Source organism: Platichthys flesus, chromosome 20 (genome assembly GCF_949316205.1).
Source record: "Platichthys flesus chromosome 20, fPlaFle2.1, whole genome shotgun sequence".
NCBI classification, from domain to species: domain Eukaryota; kingdom Metazoa; phylum Chordata; class Actinopteri; order Pleuronectiformes; family Pleuronectidae; genus Platichthys; species Platichthys flesus.
The window spans coordinates 17,455,876-17,470,879 of record NC_084964.1 but is presented as its reverse complement, the minus strand read 5'-3'; positions in this window follow the sequence as shown (position 1 = coordinate 17,470,879).

Below are 15,004 nucleotides of genomic sequence, written 5' to 3'. Positions count from 1 at the left end.
CCAGTGGTATCGATCATGGAGGGACGGATCAATGTCAATCTGCCCATAAAGATGAGTTTAGATCCACAACCTTCACTCAGGAGCAAAAATCTGTCTTTAAACTGAAGATAAATAATGTGACATTTATCTTAACACTGTCAATATCTACCGAGATGAAAATTACATATCTTGATAACATCTTTGGCCACATCACCCAGACCTATTATCAACTCTAGATGAATGTGCTCTGGAAATAAGACCTGGAACGATCCCACGATCTCCAAAGAGGATCCAGATTATTTTATCTGGAGTTTCCTCTCCAGTCATTGTTAACACTTCATGCATGTGTGTATATAAAAATCATATCACTGCGATTACGTTGGATAGTTTCAATTTAATTTAATTAATAAAGTTCACGTTTCTCAGAAGAGATATGATCTAAGAAAAGTAAACTAACTGCTGCCGTCTGGAACCCCCCCCCCCCCCCCCCCCCCCCCGCACTGCTTCTCTGACACAGTAGCTCTGGAGCGAGAGGAAAAAAACAAACCAAACAAGTCTTCAAAGCAAAGAGAATTAAACTGATCTGTTCGGACAGTAAATTTGGATTAGGGTTTCCAGTTGTGTTGTGTTTGGCTGGAGCGTTTCGATCCCGTTACACAACCGCACATACCTCTGTGTGTGTGTGGGGGGGGGGGGGGGGCCGAAGCTCCCAGAGGACAGACACCTGAGCAGGGGAGGCCGGCGCCCCAGAGATCGCTCCGGCTCCAGCTAAAACACATGACTATTTAAGAAGGAATAATAAAAACGCCTAACCTTGTTAAGTATCGGGGCCAAGTATTCTCATAACACTCGTACACAGGGACAAGGGGGGGATTCAGTCGGGGGGGGGGGTTCCCCACGTCGCCTGCAGCTAGAACAGATTGCCTTTCCAGAGCCTCTCAAATAATAAAGGTGGTGTGAAATGGCAAGAATGTTCCCTGATTTGACATAAGCGGACGATTGTTTTCAATTCAATCTCTCTCTCTCTCTCGGTCACGTTCTCTCTTTCAGTTACGCTCACACACAGACACCCTGTCCTCCCCCCTGTCCTCCTGACACAGGCGGTATATAAAAAAAAATGGCTGGCAGTTGTTTCCTCTTTGTTTTTTCTTCTGCCCTTCTTTATTGGTTTGGAGAGTGGTGTGGCGTGTAATTGGCAACCGTGGCTCGAGGATCTTTAAGCAGATAATAACTGTCTGTCTGAGAAAAGGGGGGGGGGGGGCGTCTCGGACCCGATGTGCTTAATTCATTACCTGGGACCATTATTCAATTACCAGACTCTATTAGGAGATCAATTATTTGCAGTGGTTCCAGACTGGAGCCAGGATCTTTAAAAAAAAACACCTGGTTCACTGGGAGAATCTGGTTTTCTCCCAGACCATGAGGGTTTTGAGTGGACGGGTTTTAAACACAAGTGACTTTATTTCCATTGACAGCAACGTTCCCAACTACTGAGCTTATTATGAATTTGACATTTTCATGAGCTGCTTCTAGAATATTCCATTTCAATTTGTACATAGAGCAAAGTCTGATATGAACCGAGAGCTTATAGGCAATCAACAGAAAACAATGTGAAAACTTGAACAGGATTCCACACTGTTGGTAAGTTTGATGGGAATCTGGCCTCAGACACTGATGGTTTAACTGGTTCAGTCAGTTCAATTCCCTCCTCCTCTCCTGCTTCACACCTCACTTAAAAAATCTGGAACAAAAATATTTTTGTCAGTGCTGCAGCTGGGTTCTAGTTTTCACTCGCTTTCAGAAAAAGTAGCTAATGGAGGTGGAGGGCAGCCCACGGGGGGGGGGGGGGGGCTCTCTCACTGACATGGAGCCCCAGTGGACTTCATCAGGGGGGGAGTTAGGATGGTGGGGTTGTTGGGGGGGGGGGGCAGATGGCCTCAGTGGTGCACGAGTCACACAATTTCATGGTGTATTTTCTGCAGATGCGTCAGTGGAGGGTGCAGGAGTGATGGATAGATCCCCCCCCCCCCCCCCCCCCAAGTCCCACTGTGACAAAAGGAAAATACTTTGTCTGCTCTTCATGCTCAGCAGAGGAATACACGACCGGGGGAAACTGTAATGTCTGAATGTGGCGTCATCAGAAAGTGTTAATGAGTGTTACAGTGGAGTCACAGCTGACTGGGAAACGTGTCACTCTCCCAGCTGGAGGTTCAGGAACCTGCTGAATTATTTAATTGGACATTGATCACCTTTTAGATGAAGCAGTATGAAATTAAACAACTCAAAATAATCCTGATGTAACCCGAGGAAATCAAGAAAACTAAATTTCTTAAACAAAATGACAGATTTATGGTTCAATAGATGATTTTCACAAAGTTGCTGCCAACTTATAAGTTGGAAAAACTAATAACGAGGCCGTCGGGTGGATGGAATAAATAAGCTACACATGAACGATTCTCCCATTCACCTGACAGCACGGTGCCATCTCCCCTGAAAGGTGGGAATTTCCCTCAGGATGAGCCGATAACCCGCTCGTGATGCGTGATCGATGGGATCCAACGGCTGATGAAAACGAAGCAGATGTTTTGAAACTGAAGCATTCGTCTTTATCGGCGCTTTGACGACACGCCAGCTCCCAAAGAAGAAATCAAGAAATACAGAAATGAAGAGATGAAGCTGATGAAATGACATCATACAGCATGTGAAGGTAATTGCTCCCCAGGATAGAATGAATGCATCGAATCAAATCAGTGTCAGATCTGTGTTAACTTGATGAATGGTCCCAGTTTGACTGCAGCGCCCCGTCTGATTAACTGGTACTGTACGTGCAGAGCAACATGAAACATGATGCACCTGATTGTGTGTAATCACACAACACGCAGACCCACACTTCACATGTGCAAATGGCTGTTTGTGAATGATTTTCACACATTACCAAACCCACACTTGTTTTATTATATGCACCAACTGCCTCACGTGTGTCACTCCTGTCTCTACCAGGTGTGGTGCTTTATAGCCCCCCCCCCCCCTCTCCCCCCCTCTCCCTTCTTGCTGAAAAACAAAGTCTGGGATTCCCCACATTCCTTTTACTTCCGAAAATGATTTCCTCAGGCAGAAGTGGAAAGATCCTCCCGTGTGTTTGTCTCCACTCTTTATTCCGACCCACAAATTCAAACATAAAACTCCACAGGTTACAATAAGTGGGAAACATCTTTCGTCATTTCAACGTGTTGCAACTGCACTGATTGTCGTTTTAGTTTCTGCCCGTCTGTTTTAAAACTAAAACATATTAAGTATAAAAGTTTCTAACCCTACCTGCCCTTCCTTCAGCTACACGGTGGACGAGAGCATCACACCCTGCTGGTTCTAGATCTGTCCCCAGTGACGGATCACAGATGTGGTGGATGTGCTCGATGCCCTGCTGCCACAGATCGATATGGAGTCTCCAGTTCTCCAGACACATGCTGATCCCTTATCGCACAAAACTGTAATGACATCAGTGACTCGACATCTAATAAACGCCAGAAACATTTAGCTTTTCATTTCATTTTTTGTTTCGATTCTGTTTTCATCTCAGCCTCAGACGACAGAGATCGACCTGTGGTGATTTAAAAACACAAAACTACAGCGATGCCTGAGTTGGACTGAGCACCATGAAGTCAGCATGCATGCATCCTGCTGGGCAAAGCACCACTTCAACCCAAAAACCCATCTGCCCTGATCCACTAAGACCCACAGAGGCCCCGGCAGTCTGCAGCCTCTTCCAGAAACAGCCCTCAGCTTCCTGACGGCCCCCTCCCCTGTGATGATAAGCCTGGATAGCGCCCCATAAACTGCCCTCATAAACCCACTCCCTTCAGCGGGGGGGCTAATCAGCCCGACCAGGGGGAGCCGAGGTAAGAGTCTGGGGCTGGAGGGGTAAGAAGGCAGGGGTCGACTCAGGAGAGGGGGGGGGGGGGGGGGGTAGCAGCCAGACAGGAGACGGAGACCTCCGGCAATCACCAGAAGACGGAGATGGCGGGGGGGAAAGACCCAGTGACGAGACGAGTGTACGACAGAGTCCGCTGACGACCCGGCTCGACAGATAAATGTGAGAATAAATGTGCAGGATGAGAGACGTGGGGAAGTGCAGAAATGTCAGATCCTTACAGGACCAGAAGGAGAGGGACAACAATCAGAGGTCCAGAGGAATTTCCTCCAGTATTTATCTTAATGCCTGGATTTAAGGTTCAGGGGGACGGGGACGAGGACAGACTCGGAGGGTTCGTAAAAGGACAGTCGAGCAGGATACCTGTTAATACTGTATTACTCCATATATATTTGCTACTGTACATATCTTATTTATTTACATTTCAAATACGCACAATACTCTGCACTTTAAAGTTGAATCTAATCTAATCTGATAGGGAGCTAGCTTCCTGTTGCTTCCTCATAAGACACAAACTGCAGTAGAAATACAGGAAATTCAGATTATATTGAATATTTTCTCAACTCAAAGTGTCTTTGGACGTTCAACACATCTACACTCAGGGTTCACAGTGAATTGTTAATCAATTCATCAGTTGTTCAATAGAAAGAAAATAAAGCTGTATAAGATATTAATTCTAAAACATGAGGTATATATGAAGATGTGGCCTTAGAGTGAGGCTGAGGTAAATGTCCACCTCTCAGTATCTCAGGTCGGCCGGCTGCTCTCCAGGAAAACGGCCTGACCATCGGGTTCGGAGCTTTTGCTCAGAGCGCTGGAGAAACAACACATTTTCAAAAGAAAGGGATAAGTCAGGAAAGCTATGAATGAACAAACAAGTGAAGTTGTCCTTGAGGCCCAGAAAGACTGTTCCTCGCTTGTTGTAGCACATGTGACCAACAGGCTTCTGTTCACTGACATCCTGAAAATCTCAGTATCAGCAGGAACTGTCCGTTTGGACCCTGACTGAAGGGAACTGTCCTAACACACTAAAAGTCAAACATCAACAACCAACACACTGGACTGATCAGGAGACACAGGACAGATGGGATCAGCTGAATGCTGCCGGTGGCTCCACCAGCGATGGCTTCAATTAAAGTCCAGTTCAGAGCGGGGGACACCTGCGATGGTTTTTGTGTGTGTGCTTGTCCGTGTGTGTGTGTGTGTGTGCATCTTGGTCCATTCCTTCCTGACCTTAATGTGTAACACGTGTGCTCTTTTGTTGTGTATCTCTGTGCTGAAACTACATTTGTGAGTCAGTGGAGGTGACTGTTAACTGTGCACAGTTGTACACATTGTGCTGCATGACACACTGAAAGCATTTTCGCTGACACACACACACACACACGCCTGTGGAACACATTTCAATCACTTTATATGATTTCTATTAATCAGAAATCATATAAACACACATGCTGGTTAAAACACCTTGTTTACTTTCTGCATTTGAGGTCAATTAGAATCAGTTACTTTTAAAGTGTGCATTGCACCTGATTGAACTGAAACCAAAGAAAACATGCTCCAGTCTTTACTCTAAAATAATAGTAATTACAAAAATAATTATATTGTTACTTTAGTATTCGTCTATATTATTTGAGTTTCAAAATAAAGATTAAAATGGCAACAAAACTGACAGAGCAAAATAATTAGATCAATAAATGACCTATACATACACTTAAAATGTAAATGTGTTTATAAAAATATGGGTAAAGATCTGTGAGGTTAGACTAAAGATGTTTTCAGACATGAAATCCACAAAATGAACGATTTCTGGAGTTTGTCTGTCTCATATGAGGAAGCAGCAGGAGATGGTTCTGGGTCAGACATGTTCACAACAACAGGGAAATGTCCAAAACATTGAGGTGAGTGTTGATGGCTGGGTAGAGCAGCAGGAAGCAGAACATGAAGTCTAAACGATCTTGGACCTGATCAAGAGCTTTTGGAACTTATCGTCTATCCAAGTCTTCATCTTCATCTTCATCTGCATCTTCATCTTCATCTGCACCTTCATCTGCATCTTCATCTTCATCTTCATCTTCATCTTCATCTTCCACTTCATCTTCATCTTCATCTGCGTCTTCATCTGCACCTTCATCTTCATCTGCATCTTCATCTTCATCTTCATCTTCATCTTCATCTTCATCTTCATCTTCATCTTCATCTTCATCTGCATCTTCTCTGTGTCTAGCTCTTCACACTCAGCCGCTCCGACCTCCCGTCTGAAAGCAGCTTGTGATATTTTTCGGCGACTTCTGGTTTCTGGCTGCATTTTTTAAAATGGGATTCCTGTGCAGCACTTGAGACACAGGACACGAGACTCATCAATGAAACCAGCCTCGCCTGCAGTCACCACCAGGCTTCATCTCACAGGAACTGGAAACATGTCGATGGGAAACGCTGTAACTGGCCCTTAAATCAAGAGGATTAGGAGCCACATGTGAGGGGCCTCTGATCTCATTTGGGGTGAACGGGCCCCAGGCTTCACTCTGCTGGTGTGTCTCACATCAACGGAATCAAACGCCCGCTGCCGGTGCGATGGGATTCAGGTCCGAGCTACAGGAAGCAGGATGGGCTCCTCCGACGTGTCCGAGCCGCTCAGACGAGACACAGGTTCCTCAGATAGACGCTGGACGGCCTCATATTCCATCACTCCCGTTACATCACCTGTCCCCTGTGTTCAGGCAACACAACTGAGAGAGAGAGAGAGAGAGAGAGAGAGAGGGGCACTCAAATATTCATAGCATACACATATTAATAGACTGTGTATTTTCTGCTCAAATTAACTGTATCTCATCTTGAAGGGTTGGCTCATGCAGAAGTATAGCGGCATTCTCTGCATAAATATTTCAGCGACACCCTCACTCCTCCCCGCCCGCCCCCCCGCCCCCCGCCTGCTAGTTCTCCAGTGTTCAAACTTCGCATCGGAAACTCAACGAGCAGCAGAAAAAATTGACGAGTGTGAACGCAGATCATCTAAAGGTAACGGTATACAGATGCATTTCAGATGAGTGTGTTTTGCTTACTGCTGCTTTCCCCCCCATCACATAGCTTTGCAGAACCCCCCCCCCCCCCCGCCCGTCCCTCACTTACTTGAATTTTAAACTTGAACTTGTGCTGAACTTTGTAAAAGCTGTATGCAGTACTTCTGAATGCTTGATGTTTTTTCAGCGGCATCCAGATCAATTAAACTTAAATAGGAACATTCAGCGGCCTCGTGCAGATGTGTTTTGCAGATGTGTGCGCGGCTGCAGGCTGGACGGGGGGATTATTGGGATATTGCATCATAACAAAATAGCCGTTAGAATTCCAGGATTAATGCAAGTCAGGGGTCAGAGTTTTTTAGTTTAATAACCAAACTCCGTTTCATCACTTCTTCTTTAAAAAAGCCCGCAAATAAATACTTTTGTATTGGATTTGGAGGCAACTTGAAAGCTAAGAGGCGATGACATCTTCGGTGGAGAGAAGATTAGAGTCGGGCTCCGTCTATCACCACACTCATAAATCCGAGAATGTCTTCCTCTTGTTGTGTAATGAGGTGGAAAATCAGAAGCATGTTAAAGTAAAAAACTTTCATTGGTCAAGAATAATTATCGGAAGGCAGTGAGCGAATGATTCAGACGTCTGTGTCGGGGGGAAAAACAAATGTTGTATATACGGAAAATAAAGCCGAGTGTAATTAATCTCCAGGGCCACAAAGTAAATGATCACTGTGGAGTCTCCCTCGCACTCGATGACAGATCTGTGAGCAGCTGCTGAAAACTTAGACAGACTCCACAGTGACATGGTCTGAATACGTCGTCCACTTTAAGCAAAGGTTTCCTGTTTCTTCCTTTTATCCTGGTGTAAGAGATGAGGTAAGATTTCAGGAAATCACATCAAACTCTCATGATGTGCTTGAGAAAAAATAAAACCGGATATGAATCGAATACGTTTGGATCAGACGAAGCTCCTGGAGATAAAAGTGCCATAAAAGAATCCTGGAGATGATATTACAGCTAAAAACATATGATCAGGTTTGCAATTGAAAGAACTCCAAGTTTCACTCCCTCCTCACAGCTCGAGTAACATGAAGGGGGCTTGGAAACTGCAAGTACAGGTGTTAAGATCAGGTACATGTACACAGAGGTTTACTGCAAACTGTAGACAAATATTCATTCTCTTAAGTAGCGGAAAGGAATATTTGTTACTGTACAGTAACTGGATAATGATGAATCCTCTAAAAATACTTATTTTGATTCACAGGATTCAGATATTTATCCGGAGATCTCTGCTTTAGGTTCAGTGTCAGACGACCAGCAATGAAACCGTAACCTCCTAGGCAGAGGTCCAAATCCCCCAAAAATTCAATTAAAGATTTAAAGAAACGACCATATGGAAAAATACATCATGCGTGAATGTACATCGTTGTGTGGACGACAAAACAGATGTCCGGTTTAATCGGACAGAACAGGAAACACGATTTAAAAAATACAAAGAACACAAAACGAAGGGGGGGGGGGGGGGGGTGGGCACAGTGAAAGATCAGACTGTGACCAGAACGTCTGGACCCCAGAGGGCGAGGATGAGGGGATTCATCAGGTGTTTTAACCATTAGGAGAACTGGGAGACGAGGGGAAGCGAAGCAGCAGGAACTATGGAATGAATGGGTTGGTATTCCCATCAGGAGCCATGACCACAGCGAGAGAGAGAGAGAGAGAGAGAGAGAGAGAGAGAGAGAGAGAGAGAGAGCACCAGAGTCACAGTAGTCACTGTGATCACTGGAAGTTTATAGTTTCCCCCACAGAAAAACAAAGCAGTATTTGGACGTTTGATGGGAGGGACAGTGGTGCAGTGGTTAGAACTGTCACATCCCAGCAAGAGGGCTCTGGGTGTGTAGCGTAGTTAATAAAGATGGACGACTCGTCTCCACTTCCTCCCTTTACCCTGAAGTGAAGACAAAATATTCCAGATACACATCCCCGACCAATCACAAGCCTCTCTGAGTGCACAGCCTCCCCGTGTCCGTGAGGGTTTTGTCTGGGTGCTGCAGCTTCTTCCCCAGTCCCAAAAATCATGCATCCCAGATTAACTGGAGACTCGAACGCCCGTAACGAGGGTCGCATCGATTTCAGCCGAGAATAGATTTCTATCAGAGTCTGCAGCGCCTTCCACCGAGCCGAACATTTCATAAAAGATTCACTGTAACGTGAAAACTGCTCTTTGCTTCAAAGCAGAAAATCTTCACTCACATGAACAGGTGATGGAGGGAATAGGAACAGATGATGAAATATCCCTTTTTATTGTTGTGCACTTCTGAACTCAATGTCGAGCTAAACGGTCGGTTAGCGTGGAACACATTCTCCATATGGGTTTCACATCTTTGGGGGGGTGTTCTGTGAGATGCTTTTTGAATATGTAGTTTTATGCAAACGGGGAAAATATGAGACTATTGCGCTAAAGGAGACGGCCCCAACAAGTCGTAAAGCATGTACGGAAGCCGACATTTCCTACAGTGGTTTACCAATCTAAGCTGGTTGGACCGGCTGGCCAATCAGAGCAGCGATTAATCGGTAGGAGGGGCTTAAAGAGGTAGAGCAGAGTGTTTCAGACAGAGGCTGAATAGAGGAGCTGCAGCACAGGACAGTTAGAGCGTGTGACAAAAGTTTTTTCACAAATTAAGATTATAAACGTAAATTTGAGCAGAATTTGTCTCCCTTAAAGATACAGGAGGTTTATAGATGTCAAAACAGAATTCCCACACAAAAATGTCGCAAGATGAATTCTTCTTCTCTGTTTCATTGTGAAACAAACCGTCACGACCATAATCAACTCTGTGATTAAATCCGTTCCCACAACCCCCCCACATCCCCCATATCCCGGACCACTGGTCATTACCAATGAAGAGTGGGTCACCGCTGGCCGCTGTCCATTCAGGACACGCTGACCCCGTCCGCCCCCTCCTCTGGGACAGCGGAGAATGACCACCGACCTATTGTGGAGCCATTGTGACGGTCTCCAGAGAGGGACAGGATCTGTGTGGCCACCACTCGGTGATTGATGCCGGCTTGACCCCCGCGGTGGCCAAAGATGGTGGTGGTCAGGCAGCCGCAATTAGCCCGAATTTGTCCCTCTAAGTGTCCTCGTCTGCCACAAAAGATATGAACCCCCCGGACCATATATTCCACGAGGTGGTCCACGTCCTGTCTCTTATCCTTTTTCCCCCTCCGTCTTCCTGTCTGCTCTTCCTTCTTCTTTCCTTCCATATTTTGTCCTTCCTTATGTCTTTTACAATCCCGTCCATTCCCTCGTCTTTCCATCTTCTCTTTCTATCTTCCCTCCTTCTTTGTGTCATTAAACCTTCTTCCCATCTTTTACCCTTCCATATTTCCCATCCTCTCATCTCTTGTCCTTCTTCCATCTTTTCTTTTAGTCTTGATCTTCTTTCCTCTCTTCTATCTGTCTTTCATCTCCCTTCTTCCTGTTCTTCCTTCATCTGACTGTGATCTTTATTCATGTTACTGAATCTCATCTTTATCTTTCTTCCTCTTTGTGTATTATCTCCTCCTCATCCTTCACTTCTCTTTCATTACTTTTTTAAGTCTTCCCTTCTCTATATTCCCATATGTCCCCCTCCTTCTTTCTTTTCCCTTTCCCTCCTTTCTTTCATCCATCTTCCTTTTTCTGATCATCCTACATCTTCTTGTCTTTTGTCCTCCTTCTCCTTCCTCCTCTTTCCCAGCGTCTTTTTCTGAGATAGTCATCTCAAATTCTTCCTCTCCTTCCTGTTCCTGTTTTTCTTTCACACCATTGATTTACTTTCTTTCTCTTTGGACTCTTCTATAAAATGTCCCACCTCTCTCTTAATATACTTAAACGACGTCCTGCACTCTTTCAACCCCGAGAACTTTCTCCTGGCTTTTTCTTTTCTGTTCATTTCCCGTGTTATATCCGTTCTCCTATTCCCTGCCCCCCCCCCCCCCCACCCCCACCTGACGCAGCCCCTAAAGGAAGAGCTCCTATCACCTCCTATCTGCCGCTGCCTCCTGTCCTGCGGGGAACTGTCACCACTCGTCCGCTGAGCCACTAATGCCTCCTCTCTCTCTGTGTTTAAAGGAGTGATAACACCTCTCGCCGAGCCGTGGTCGGGGGGGCAGCTCCGCAGGGGGCAGTTCCCTCAGCTGACTCCATACACGGCTGCAAAGTGACGGAGAAGCCCGGTGGACTGTCAAGCAGCTTGTAGCTCACTTCTTTACCCATTTCTCTCCCTCCGTCTCCCTGTCGCACCCTGTCACACATTCTGGCACCTTCATCAGGGGACACTTCAAAAAATAAACACCGGCTCTTCCTCCTGTCCCCATTTTCTGTTCCTACTGGGAAACAGAACACGAGCTATAAAAAGAAACGCAGTGAACTTCTCTCAATGAAGTGAGTCTGCTGGGAGACAGGTACATTTTTCGCCTCGGGCAAAAAGTAATGTGTCGCATTGCAAATCTGCAACGTTTCCTGCTCGCTCAAACATCATGAATAGGAAATTAAAGGCTGGCTCATGTTTTGAAACCACCTGGTAACAAAAACCAAGAGAAACAATATGGAAATATTAATTGAATGAGATGTAAGCAATGGCAACTTTAAAATCGAATAAACCTTCTAGGTGTTTTCAAGGACAAACAGACGGTGTTTTGCTGCAGAACCAGAGCTGTTCAGGCTGAAGGGCACATTTAGCTTTGCATTGAAAATACTTTCTTAAAGCATGTTTCTTCTAAAAAGACGTTTCTTTCCATTGATTGACGTAGAGTTCTGTCGTCTTGCTGTTGCATCCTCATGTTCTCCCAGTGGAACTGAAGGCCGAGCGATGCAACCCTGCAGCATCCACATCCATCAAGGCCGAGGAAGCACCTCAGGTTTGACGTGACTGATTGTAAAGACGACACACGGAGCGTGGACGACGTGCTCTCACTTGACCTCCTATTGGCTGAAGGTCTGTGCAACGCCACTCAGGCTCTCTGAGGGCTGAGGACCACACGTGGGAAGACGAGCTGGGGTCAGATGTTCAAGTCGGGTCGAGAATTCATGATTATTTCTGATTAATCGCTTAATGTTTCAGTTTGACCACATTTTTCTATGCATTGGATTTTTAAACTCATTCTCCTCCTCCATCAGCCTCTCATCTGCATCTCTGTGGTCCCAGTGTCCAAAGCCGAGTGTCTCCACAGGAGCAGAAGATTTCTTTCTGCAGGTTCCTGTGGATTGGGAAACGCCTTCTTCACATCAACAGCTGCCTTGTTTGTCTGAGACGAGCAGCAGGAAGTCTCCCTGAGCTTCTCTTCTCCTCTTCCCTGTGGCTTCAGCTCTTTTCTCCTTCTCCTCCACATCCTCACGACTATCTTCTGCAAACTCAACGACGCTCTCACCGGATTTAACCGAACCTCGAATATGATTTTACGCAAATGAGCAAATATCTAGGCAGTCCTTGCATAACCACGGATATAACTCCTGATTTGACTTTAATTGTTCAATTCTTCACTGGGCTCACACAGCTCGCTCACCATATGCAAATGGGAGATGTACGTTGATTAGATACTTATCTTCCAAGCTGTTGGTGTGTGTGTGGGGGGGGGGGGGGGGTCCTGGCTGAGGAGTGTGCCCCCTCTCCCTCGGGTCACAGATTAAATCTCTAATCCGAACATGCGATCACACATAAGCCTGTTGATCATCACGACACAGGTTAGTGCTCATCAGCAAAAGAGAGAATGAACATCCTTAGATGAAACAACAGGGGTGGATTGATTGCACTATGGAAATGCAAATGGACCAAGAGAAAAAAAGTACTCTCAGGAAAATCAGTGTAAATAAATAGTGTGCCGAGTGTGCAACCACACACGCCGACGGGCACCATGTGACCTTTCATACCGAGCCACGGGGGAGCGGGGGGGGGGAGGCCCTGTGGCACGACCTCAGCATCTTCTGGGGATTCCTCCGCTGAGTAAAAACAATCGAGTCCTCTCCGCGATCCAATCTCATATTTGCCCTGAAATTAAGATCTGAGGACAAACAAAGGATTAAACCAAGTGGGAGAGGCGTGTGAGAAAAGGGTCCGGACTCAGTGGGACATCCTTTCTAATGATCGACGTGGCAGATGGCGAGAGGCAGACACACATATGGGCCTTGTGCGTCTCGGGCTCCGGTCGATGTCACCCGCTGCACCGGAGCTCGTGGGTTGTCGTCTTTATTTTTATCTGCAGGATTACACCGCGTTAGGCCTGAACAATAGAAGATCACTGTCCTAACCTAAAAGGGGAAAAGGTACGACAAGTAGCAAAGATATAGATGTCTAAGGAGTCTTAAATCAGATCTAAACCATATTTAATAAAAAATTGCACACACTTTCTCCCCAAATGGGCCTAATGCTTCCATCGATATCAATAAGTTATTCTCTACTAAATCAAGGAAAATGTTAGAAAGCAGAAAAGAAAATTCCAGGATCCAAACCAATATTTAATGGTTTCTTCCCTGACCCACAACGCATCGTACTCGCTCATGTACAATAGCAAAATCCTGTTCTTAAAGAAACAAGAAGAAAACAAATGGACTTATTCTTGATTTATTGTATAAAACTAAATGCCACATGTCAACATCCTGAAATATGAGGATCTGCTGTTTTTCTAAATCATTATATTTAATATTCCTGTTGGTTTTTGGACAGTTGCTTCTACAAGTAAGTTCATTGGAAGACATGTTTGGGCTTTAGGTCATTTTCTGGCCTTCTATTCCTTCTTCTGATGTTTTACAGACTGAATAATTCATTGATAAACAAAAAAAATTAAACCGTCATTAAGTTTAAACATTTTTTAGGTGAATTAATGAAATGCTCTCAGCGTTTATCCTGCTTTTCAGAACTCTCTCTCACAAACACACCGAGGCTGCAACCGATTTGTTTTGGAAACTGGATTCATTCTCTTCCCAGAAGAATCCCTGCAGCTCGTTGGTGAGGAGGAGGAGGAGGGGGTGAAAAGAAGAAGAAGAAGAGTTGGGGTAAATGTGGGGAGGAATGTCTGGGGGGGTGTTAGAAAAGAAGAAGATACACCAGGGACAGTGGATACACCACAAACCCCCAGCACCTGTCCCCTCTCTGCTGGCGTCCCTCTGCCACCCGGAGAACGGCAGACGGGGCCTGGGGAGCGGGGGGGCTAAACCCTGCCAAGGCCCCCACAAATCCCCCTACCCCCCATATACCACACACACACACACACACACACACACACACACTGTCCTACACACACTGAGTGGCAGCTCCATCTGGGTCAACAGTGCAGCCCCTGACATTCCAGCAGTGAGAGAGAGGAGGTGTCGTCTCACCTGGTCTCGGCTGTGTGGCACAGCACAGGACGGTAGGGGAGCAGCGCGGCTGGCCACAATATTTGTTTAGCTGTCCGTGGCGTCAGTGACGTCTTCATTTACCCCCCGTGTTTTCAGAACCTGCTAGATATGAAAACATTTGTGTGAATGTGTGTGTGTACCTCTGTGGGACCTTTTGCAGCATGAACACTGAACTTCTCAGGACCAGTGGACCTCATGGGGACCAAAGCCTGCTCTTAATGAGGCTAGAAGGTGTTTTCTGAGGTCCTGGTTGAGGTTTGAGGTGGGGTCAGGGTTAGAGGGGGGTATAAACCGGTCATGGTTATGGTTGGGGATTGAATTAGGCTGCACACAACCAAAGGAAGTCAATGGAAAGCTGTGCACTGTTTTCAGAGAATCACGAGATCTCTAGAAACGGCTTAGAAAAGGTTCTTACCCCAAAATATAAATATAATCATCGCAGGAGGAGTTTTGTTTTATGATGAACACACATTTAACACATTTCTTCCACTATTACCTCAAACCATACTTGATTCAGATAACTGGATGGGTGTCATGGCAGCGTATTACCATCCTCTTCCTCTGCAGCCCAGGTTTCTGTATTAGATACGAGGACCTTCCCCCCAATGTACAGGCACCAGCTCCCCCCCCGGCTCCCTGTTCTGTCACAGCCAGCTCACAGACTGAGAGCTGAGCAAACACAGACAGACACTGACATCACCC